Here is a 10202-nt window from a genome sequence, read left to right on the forward strand (position 1 = left end):
AGCAGCTGCACAATGCATGCTACAGCAATTCAAAACAGAGTGTGGCAGGAGACAGCTTGGGGGTGGGGCTGTGTCTGATAAGAGAGCCTCAATATTGGAAGGAAGCGCATTCCCCTGCGACAACCCCTGGCAGAAAAGAGGCCACATAAAGAAGGGGTTCTGAAATTAAATTAGAAAGAAACCTCTGAACAGTGATTTTCCAGGGCTTCTGTGGTACCGACCACTCGCATCCTGCCACGCATCCATGCGGTGTAATGCAAACGGGCGGTGCGTGGCCCGCTGGGAAGAGGGCAGGCACAAGTATTTGGCGCTCAGGAGCTCATTTTACTCTGAAATGTAATATGGCGCGCGGGCACCCGTTATGTTTACACTTAGCATAAGCAGACTCTCACCACCAACTTTTTGTCATATGCACTGTGGGGTGCATGAAGGGCAAAAGGTGAGTACAAGTGTATACACCGCCTTTTTCCCTTCACATTTGCACTCAGCAGTGCCAAGCGAGTAAACCCTGATTTGCATACTGGCATGCCAGGCAGCGTTTACTTTTGATTTAGAGCGCCGCAGCGGCCCTCACAATTACAATTTAACGCTGCCTGATATGCTTGCATTTCGGGCACGGTTTAATTTCAGTTGGGAACACTGCTTACCATGTGCGAATGGCAACAGGCGCTCAAAACCAAAAGTAAACGCTGTAAGCTTCAAAATGCAAGGGATTTTACTCCTATCATTAAGGTTCTGGCTCTAGCGAACATGAGGTCTACTGAGGCCAGTGAGGAGCTGCCAGCCTGCTCAGAACCACAGCACTAGCAATATTCATGCTTTTCCATATGCACAGACATAAAAATTAATACGTACCTTCAAGAGTGTGCCGCCCTCTGCATTGTACAGAGTGGGGGAGAGACATGATCCTTGGGGCACACCTATATGGACTGGGATGGGGTTGGCAGCTTCTTTGCCTATGGACACTCTGGATGTGCAATCAGTTAAGAAGGATTTCACCCATGCAGTGGCTTCGCTGGAAAAGTTGAAGTCCCGAGCGAGTGAGGTGCATAGTTTATCATGGTCCACCAGATCAAATGCTGCAGAGAGGTCCAGCAGCAGGAGTATACAGAGTTTCCCTGTATCTCTAATGGCATCCATCTGGATTTTGAGGTCCAAAAGTGCTGTTTCTGTACTGTGGTTCGGCCTGAAGCCTGATTGTCTGGTGCCGAGGAGCTGATGCGATTCCAGGTGAGTTTGGATTTGATTGTAAGCTAGTGTGTCAATGATTTTGAGTAGGAAAGGGACCGTGGTTATGGGGCGATAATTATTCGGAATGGTGGGGTCTAGATTTGTTTTTTTATAGAAGCGGGGTAACCCAGGCTTCTTTAATGCAAGCTGGAACTGTATTGGACTTGAAGGAAGAGTTGACAAATTTGGTAATGGTGGGGCTCAAGGTGGAGGCACATGCTTTGATTAGTTTGGCAGGGACGGAGTCTCCTTTGCAATTAGAGGCTTTTGGTTAGGAGATAGTGTTAAATACAAGTTCATGGGTGACAGGTGTGAAATGGAATAAGGGATTGGTGTTATCGCCGGTGGCGGGGAGGGGGTTAGGGGTGGTGGAGTTTTTATCTGCTAGTAGTAGTCTTTTGGTGATTATTTTGCTCTGGAGCACAGCAACTTTGGAGGCAAGTGCATCTTGTATAGTGGTACACCATTCTTTGCTGGCATTGGTGTGCGTTTAGGCTGGTAGGGGTTTTCTAGTTCTCTAAGCATAGAGAAAAGTTATTTAGAGTCAGATGCTGCATTGCTAATGCGGGCATTGTAGGAATTAGCTTTGTGGGAGATGATGGCTGTTTTGTAGGTATTGTTGGGATCCTTAAAAGCTTTGGCTGAGTCAGGGGTGAGAATTTTACTGTGAGTGTGTTCAAGAGAACGTTTCTTCCTTCTTAGGGTGACTAGTTCTTCGTTGAACCAGGTGTTGGTTTTTCTATTCACATGTCGCGTTTTAGTTGTGATAGGAGCTACTACATCGATAGCAATGGAGAGGCATTTGTGGTAATACTCGGCAATGGCAGTGGGATCATTACTGAAGATAGAATAGGTTTCTAGTGTTTTGTTCAGGGTTTCTAGTGTTTTGTACCATGAATAGATCGAATTTGAAATGTTTGAGGGAGAAAAAAAAAATGAAAGTTATTTTACAGAGAATAACTTTTGCTTTTGTCTCCTTGAACTATCTTGCAACACGCTCCCACTAACCAAATGACTTACCTTCTGGCGGCACACAGGGAACTGTGCGGCCGCCTCTGTCATCCCTCTGTGACGCTAGTTCCCTTCACACACTTAGATGAGAATTGGCACTGCAGGGTCCTTTCTTTTGTTTTCTTTTTTTATTTGACTTTGCTTGTCCCCCGTGTTCCTTTTTATGGAAGCGGGGGACACATCCCGCAACCCCAGAAGTCCAAGAATTTCAATCAAGGGGTGCAGGGGACACCACCACAACCACAGCTCCCCTTGATTGACATTTTTGGAATTTGTTTTTTTTACAATGCCGTATTCAGCATTTTCTTCCATTTGTTTATTTTCAAAGTTTTGTACGGATCCGAGAGTTTCAGCATAGTGTATATGTTCCATTTCATTACAGATATGGTGGAAACTGTAAAAATGATTGCATTTAAATACGAACTATTTTTAAAATCCCACCTAATTACAGGTTGTGTCGCATGGGATATTCATGGCATTGGGTACATATAGCAGCAGTGTATACAATTATGGCATGAGAGGCAATGCCCAACCACATCGCCCTAGGGTGACGCCGGCCATTCTGACCGCATTTGTGCTGTGCCCGGAGAGGAACCTGACAGGTGTAAGGGTGTAGAGTCACTTGTGTATTGCCCAAATTAAGTGCTTAACTCTTGTGTGGAACATTAGTTATGTTTGTGTTGTTTTCCCAAACCTTGTTGTAAAACAAATTCAATAAAATGTAATAAAAATAAAAATTGGTCAAGCATGTGACTTTAACAGACAGGCCTGTGGACATGTCTAACTTTTAACAATAGGGCAAGATCGCAAGTTGCACCATGACAGATGCGTTAAACAATCAACCACTCTAGGCTGGCATCCTATTGCATTCTGGTACTTGAAGGCATATATATATATATATATATATATATATATATATATATATATATATATATATATATATATATATATATTAATATGTAATATATATATATATTACATGGATGCGGTAGCATCCATGTAGTTATGGTTAAGTTGGTGTTTCCATAGGAAGAGCATTTTTTGGGTGGCTTATAACTTCGCTCCCTCTGGACGAATCCTCACCAAACGTTGCAAAAAAAAGTGTATGGCCCACTCTGAATACTTTTGCAAAGTTTGGAGAGGTTTGGTCCAGGGGGAGCAAAGTTATAGGTGGGTCCCCAAACTTTTGTTTTTTCCCATAGACATAATGGGAAAAAACTTTGCGCGCGCCTACAGCCCAAACCGCTGGACGGATTTACACCAAATTTGCGGCAGGAGCGGGGGCTTGGTCCCGAAAGCGTGCTTTTGCAAATTTGATGTAAATCCGTCCAGTAGTTTTTTTTTAAATGACCAAAATGTAAGGCAAAAAAATTAGTGATACCTCCGTTCGCTCCGCGGATGGACTTCCCGGTTCGCTCCGCGGACAGTGCCCTGATTGGCCGAGCAGCTTGTGTGATGTCCGCAGACATGCAACGTGTTCGCTGATTGGACGGCGTGGTGCGTGAAGCGCGTCAGATTTTCTGTGGCGCCCGCCATCTTGCATTCGCGGATGACCGCACGGTGAAACTTGGATTCAAAATTGTATTTAATGAAGTGTGTTGGTGTGTAAGAGTGTTTGGGGAGGGAGGGGAAGTATGAGATAGGTTCAATGTTCTGTTTTTTTATGTGTAAGACACTTTTGTTGTGTTCGATTTTTCTGCGGACAACACGGCTGTCCTGAAATGTTCGTAAATAAACAGAATGGATTTGGTGTCAAGTTGAAAGTGTTCTAAGAACACTTCTGGGGTCCTGGAATGTTCGCAGGGGGTGTCCTGAAGACGTTGTCTGTATTGTTCGTTGTCAAGCTGATAGTGTTCTAAGAACACTCGCGGTGTCCTGAAATGTTCGTACATAAAGTGATGTCATCAATGACATTTGGGGGATGCCATCTTTGATGTCCTGGGTGTTAGTGTTAGCAGTGCACGGTGGCGCGAGTTATGGTTGCTTATTTTACCGTAACTGCCGAATTTCAGGGGTTTTTTGGTTTTACTTTGAACCATAACGTCCCTTTAACAAAGTTTTTTTACTGAATATATATATATATATATATATATATATATATATACTGTACAGGAATGTAAAACAGCATGGGTGATAATGCCGGACATTAAGAACATGGCATGGTCACTCCACTTCACCAAATGTTTAGGAACGAAGAGTATGAAGGAAGCAGTTTGGTGAGATGCCTGGTTTGCCATCATTGTTAGTTTAATAATGTTTATACGCAGGAATTAGTTGCATGCGGATTACTGCTCTGGGGCAGAAGGGAAAACGTTGACCTACCGATGTGTGTGTGTGTGCGTGGGATTTATTTAGCATGGTTCTAGCTACCAGAAAACAGGGTACTGTACACAAAAGGGGAGTAAACGAAGGGTAGATGTGGGGAAGCCAGACCATAGGAGGCCAATTTTGAGGGTCCCAGAAATGGAGCAATGAAAATCAATCTCCAGAGAGCTTTTCAGAGCGCTCGTGCATATGATTGATTTCTGTTTTTCCTCCGTTTGGTAACAAGACTATCAATTAGTTGGATAACACAAACTGGCTACCTCACTGCTACATAGAAAGTAATGAATGGGGCAAATAAACTTTATTTCGGATCAGGGGTATATTTCTGTTATGGGTCAAAATAGGGTCAAAATGGGATCAAAATGGGGTAAAAATGGGGTCAATATTTCTGCAACAAGAGTTTCAATTAGTTGGATAACACTAACTGGCTAGATCACTGCTACACAGAAAGTAATTATTGGGCTAAATTACCTTTATTTAGGATCAGGGGTATATTTATGTTATGGGATCAAAATAGTGTCAACATTTCTGTTATGGAGTAAAAAGCTTCTATTGACTTGGCCGAGAAATAGTTCTCTCTCTTCATTCGGTTTATAATTCTACAGATCTGTTCTTCCTTAGGTGAGCATCTGTTTTAGGAAAGCTGTCAAGGCTCAATTCGCTTTTAGAAATCACCAATACTGGAACATGGACATTCACTAGTGAGCATTTTCCTCCCCATTCCTTGGGTAGCTTTGCATACTCTCTAGATCCACAAGCCCAGTAATGATCCATGGTTACTGCTGTTCCAAGTTTCATTCCTGGTACATCAAAGATTCTACCACAGTTCTGTGTCTCTCCAACTTTTCTTGTGCCATTGTTTCTGAAGCACAGCTTTTCCCTTTCTAGAGGCACTATCTGCAATGGTCCTCCTCTATCTTCGACCCAGATCTGTAGTTTAGCAAGTCTCGGCCATAATGGTTTGCATCCATTCTGTACAATGTCAATGGTTGGCTGATACCAACCAATTACCACCCAGGCTCTACAGATGACCACTCCTTCTTCCCATCATTCTGGTGATAGCACTGATCCCATGATCTGTATCTGTCCTCTAGTCTTCCATCTGCAAACTTCTTCTGCAGATTTTCCTGGATTTTCAAGTCTTCTGTTAACTTCCCATCTGATTTCAGCTCCTTTTACTCCAGCCTTCTCGTATCTTATCATGTGATTCTTGGTGTGCACCCTGTTTCCTGTCTTCGTATCTTGGACATACTCATCTTCATCTGGATCTGTCCATTCAGTTGCTCATTTGAGATAGGCATCTCGGTCCATGAACTGGCCTCTTGTAAGGCAGAGTGCTATGTGTGATAGACAATGTTCTGACTGGAAATCTATTTCAATAGCTATGAAGATTTTAGACTTCCCCATGCTATAAGGCAGGAGTGCTCATACAAAGCATTCCTCCTTCGAGGTCCTTCTTCCCACTTCTTTCATGTGCTGATACCATATGTTATTCCCTAAGTGTGCTGTACTGTCCAGGTAATCATTTAGCTCACAATCATCTTCCCTAGCACTTCTCTTAGGTCTCATTCTTTTCTTCCGAGCTTCTATAATCATCTCATGAAGTATGTCAGCATAATTCCTTTCTTACTGGACCAATCATAGAAACATTTGTCAGCGGACTTGATGTTTTTATGTGTACTACCTGTGTAGGAGAAAGGTCCAAAAGGCTCTTCCTATCCTGATGCCTTTTCTTAGCTGCAGAGAATGATGGTCATAGAGAGTCCACTATAACCTCTGTACGTGCAACACAAACAAGCCCCAGTTTCAGTGCACCAAGTATAGCAAAATAAAAATTGGTAGTCCAAGTGATTTGTATGAAAGAACAGCCTTTTAAGTCCAAGGTTTAGTACAAGCAACAGCCTAACACATGTTTCAAGCCTTCCACAGCTCTTAATCTGAGGCTTAATAGGGATAGAGCCTGAAATCAAAAGCGCATTGATTTATTCAGTCTGTCTAAACTGCCAACCAGCTTTAATCGCAATTGCAAAGCCTTCAGAGTACTTTTTGAGCATTTTCCCTTCAGCTTAAATTTCAGGCTCTATCCCTATTAAGCCTCAGATGAAGAGCCGCGGAATGCTCGAAACACGCGTTAGGCTGTTGCTTGTACTAAACCTTGGACTTTAAAGGCTGTCCTTTCATACAAATCACTTGGACTCCCGAATTGTATTTTTCTATACTTGGCGCAGTGAAACTGGGACTTTTTTGTGTTGCAATTGTGCTTACCTCAGTGGAATTATACTGGCAGTATATCCACACTACCCAGATACCTGCAGCCTTGACCCTCTTTGTCTAATTTATACTTACAAGCGCTGTGGATCGTGACTTTGCCTGCCAAATTGTTCTTTCCTTAACCTCTGTACGTGACCTTCCTCCAAAAGGTAACCCAGATTTGTCTATTTCAGGACTAGGTGCCTTTAAAGGTAACTCCAAAGTAGGAACAATCACATAATGTCTCGGCTGCCTAGTAGTTGACACATCTGTACCCTCCTTCTGCATAGGAAGATAGACAGAAATCCTTTCTCTGTTTTGATTCACATAGTAAGCAGTGCACACTGTAAGTGAAAGAAGTATCACTATAAAGAAAATGCATGTGTAAATAACGTATAGGTATGCCCATTTCTTACAAAAATAACCTCTTGCACAGTGTGGACGTCTCTCGTTGTCTGCCATTACGTTGTTGCTATTGACGCTGCCCATTCTTAATCTTTTTGAAGGCAGGAAAACCAATTTTTAATCAGGCATCATCATGCAACATTCTGGAAGCTGCTAAATTTTCTCCATGAGTACCTTAATGAGCTGGCTGCTGCTGGACGATTAACAAAGTTCCAAATGAAGACAAAGGAATTGTCCTTTCACCAGATGATTTTAAGATTTTCCTTCAGCAAGAAATAGATGACTACAGCTATTAGGCTCTGGATCTCTTTCTTCAAAAGTCTCATTCAAGATGTTCTCAATGTTCTCTCGGAATACAAATTGACTTGTTCAATGATGTCTTGTAAAAATTAATTAAGTGCCACGTTATTCCTCAGATCTCTCAAAAATGTGCGGACATCAGTTTGTCTTCCACCAAGATGAGGGCATTCCTCGATTAGGTAATAGAAGACCATGCCAACCAGCCTATGTGCATTGTCATTCAATTGGGGCATTTGTGTTTCCCTCCTGTACTCAGAAAGCTGAAGAACTTGCTCTATTATAGCTGCGAGCAATCTCCTCACAATTTGACCAGACTTAGGATCTTGCAGGAAATGACATACATCAAAAGTTCTCTCCACCAGCGCAGGCCAAGAGCAGAGAATGAAGATAAAAGCAGCAAGAAAGATCCGATGAACCTTGTCATTGGGAACCAGCATGGGCACCTCTGAAAAGAAACTCAGTGAGAAAGGAATCAGGGAACTGCTCCCTTTTCTAGTCCTCGAAAAAGGAACTCCAAACAAATCTGGGACGCTTTCCTTTTCGATCAAGAATTAACCATGTCTCAATCCAATGTCAACAAACTCCTGTGGCTCAAGAACAAATAACTTCTCTTAACTTCCTTTTTAGTGACTTAAAAGAGAGTCCCGAAACAAGCCACAGTCCAATGTATTCTTTATTTGTCTACTCCAGCTTCTGCGTCCTTCTTCCTTGTCATAGACCTAGTCTGCACATGCTGAGGTTCTTCTTCAATGCTTGCTTCTGACAGGGGTGGTGGTGAAGTCGTTCTCCAGCATAGATCTTCACGCCTCCAAGAAATATCCATGCACGTCTTCCTTGCACTTTTACTGCTGACAGTGTCACGTCTTCTACGATGAAAGGCCCATTAAAGCGTGGCTCATGCCATCTCCTAGTAAAGTTCTTGATCAAGATCTGATCACCGGGGAAAAGTTTGGTAAGACGTAGTACTTCAACTCTGGTTGTTGTAACATCTCCTTCTGTGTTCTGTTTCTGTGCCCCAAACCCAACCGCTTGAGCTGATCTGAAATGACAGAGATACTCAAAGTCGCAATCACATAACTCCTTTCCTAACATTTCTGCTGTCGTCTGGAGATAACTTCTAATTCTAGATGGAGGTGTTAGGGTTGTCCTCATCCGCCTCCCTGTAACTATTTCATGGGGGGGGGTCAGATGGTGGTCGGAACCTGGCTGATTTCCCAACGCATTCAATGCCAGTGGAAGGCAATGCAACCATCCTTTCTACAGGGTAAGCTTCAATTTGGCTATTGTTTCTTCAAGCATGACGTTGATTCTCTCACAGATTCCATTTGCTTGCAGGTGATAAGCCGATGAAAACTTGTGCTTTATATTAAGCAACAAGCTTATCGGTTCAAAGTCTTCATTAACAAAATGAGGGCCCTTATCTGATCTCAACGCCTCACATATTCCTCATCTAGGAAACACTTCTCATACTAAAGATTTTGCTGCGCAGGTGGAATCTGGATGTGTGTAGGGACCAGCTTCAATACACCTTGAAAAGAGACATACCACTGCAATCATATGTCTGTATCCATTACAGACTTGTAGCATGTTGACATAGTTGATATGCAAATGCTAGAAAGGACCATTAGGTCTCGGAATAACTCCACTAACTATGTGTAGTGTGTGCCCAGCAGTAAACTTTTGACATACAATGCATTTCACTACATAAAATGCTATGTGTTCTACCAAATGTGGCACAAACCAGTCTTCTGCTATTGTTGTGGCAAGGCTCTCTCTAGTGACATGCGCAGGGTAGTGTAGCTGTTCTAACACCACCCTTAATAGGGCCACAGGCATCACTGGTTTACCAGTGCTGTCTTTTAGCCACAGTGCTTCGGAAGGGCTTAAAGAACATCCACGACTGTGTCCACAGGTCTTTCTCACCCTGAGGCACTTCCCCTTGAATTTCTACTAGCTGAATCTTAGACAAATTGCTAGAACTTTGAAACACACTCAACATCACCACCATGCTTTCATTCACATCAGGCGTGTCAAACCTCATTGTGTTCTCAGAACATGCAACTCGTTTTGCTTCCTCGTCTGCTGCTTGATTTCCACGTGACATAAAATCTGATCCGCCCTTTTAGTGTGAGCTGCACACTTAATGACTGCGATGGCTACTGGGAGTTGTAGTGCTTTAATGAGTCTATCCAATAAGGTTGCATGTTGCTCTGGAGTGCCGTCCGATCGAAGGGAGCCCCTCTTTTTCCAATATGCTAGCCCTGCGTGTACTGTCAACGTCACGCAGGGCTAGAGGTTAGTTACACTGAAGTCTGGGTTAGGATAGGAAAAGTATTACTAGAAATTCCATCAGCATTCGAAATACTTACTTTGTCTCCGTGTGCCTGATTGATTTAAATGCCTTACAGCTTTACCTAGACAAATTTACTTTTTGTTACTTTGCTCATTTAAATTGTGTTTTCTCACATTGCGCATTGAAACTGCATTTACTGTGTTTTTGATAATTTGAGCAACGAGCAAGCACTCGTATTCTGATTGTTGTGTGCGAGTTGTGTGCAAGTCACCTAACGTGAACTACAGTTCCCAGAAGCATTTTCTGCACACTTCTAGTAACGTCAGGCGCTTCAGCGCCGGTGCTTCTGGGGCAAGCCGGTCTGCGCCGGTCCTTGCCGAGCCCATTG

Source organism: Ambystoma mexicanum, chromosome 13, assembly GCF_040938575.1.
Source record: "Ambystoma mexicanum isolate Mex_15411 chromosome 13, UKY_AmexF1_1, whole genome shotgun sequence".
Taxonomy (NCBI): Eukaryota; Metazoa; Chordata; class Amphibia; order Caudata; family Ambystomatidae; genus Ambystoma; species Ambystoma mexicanum.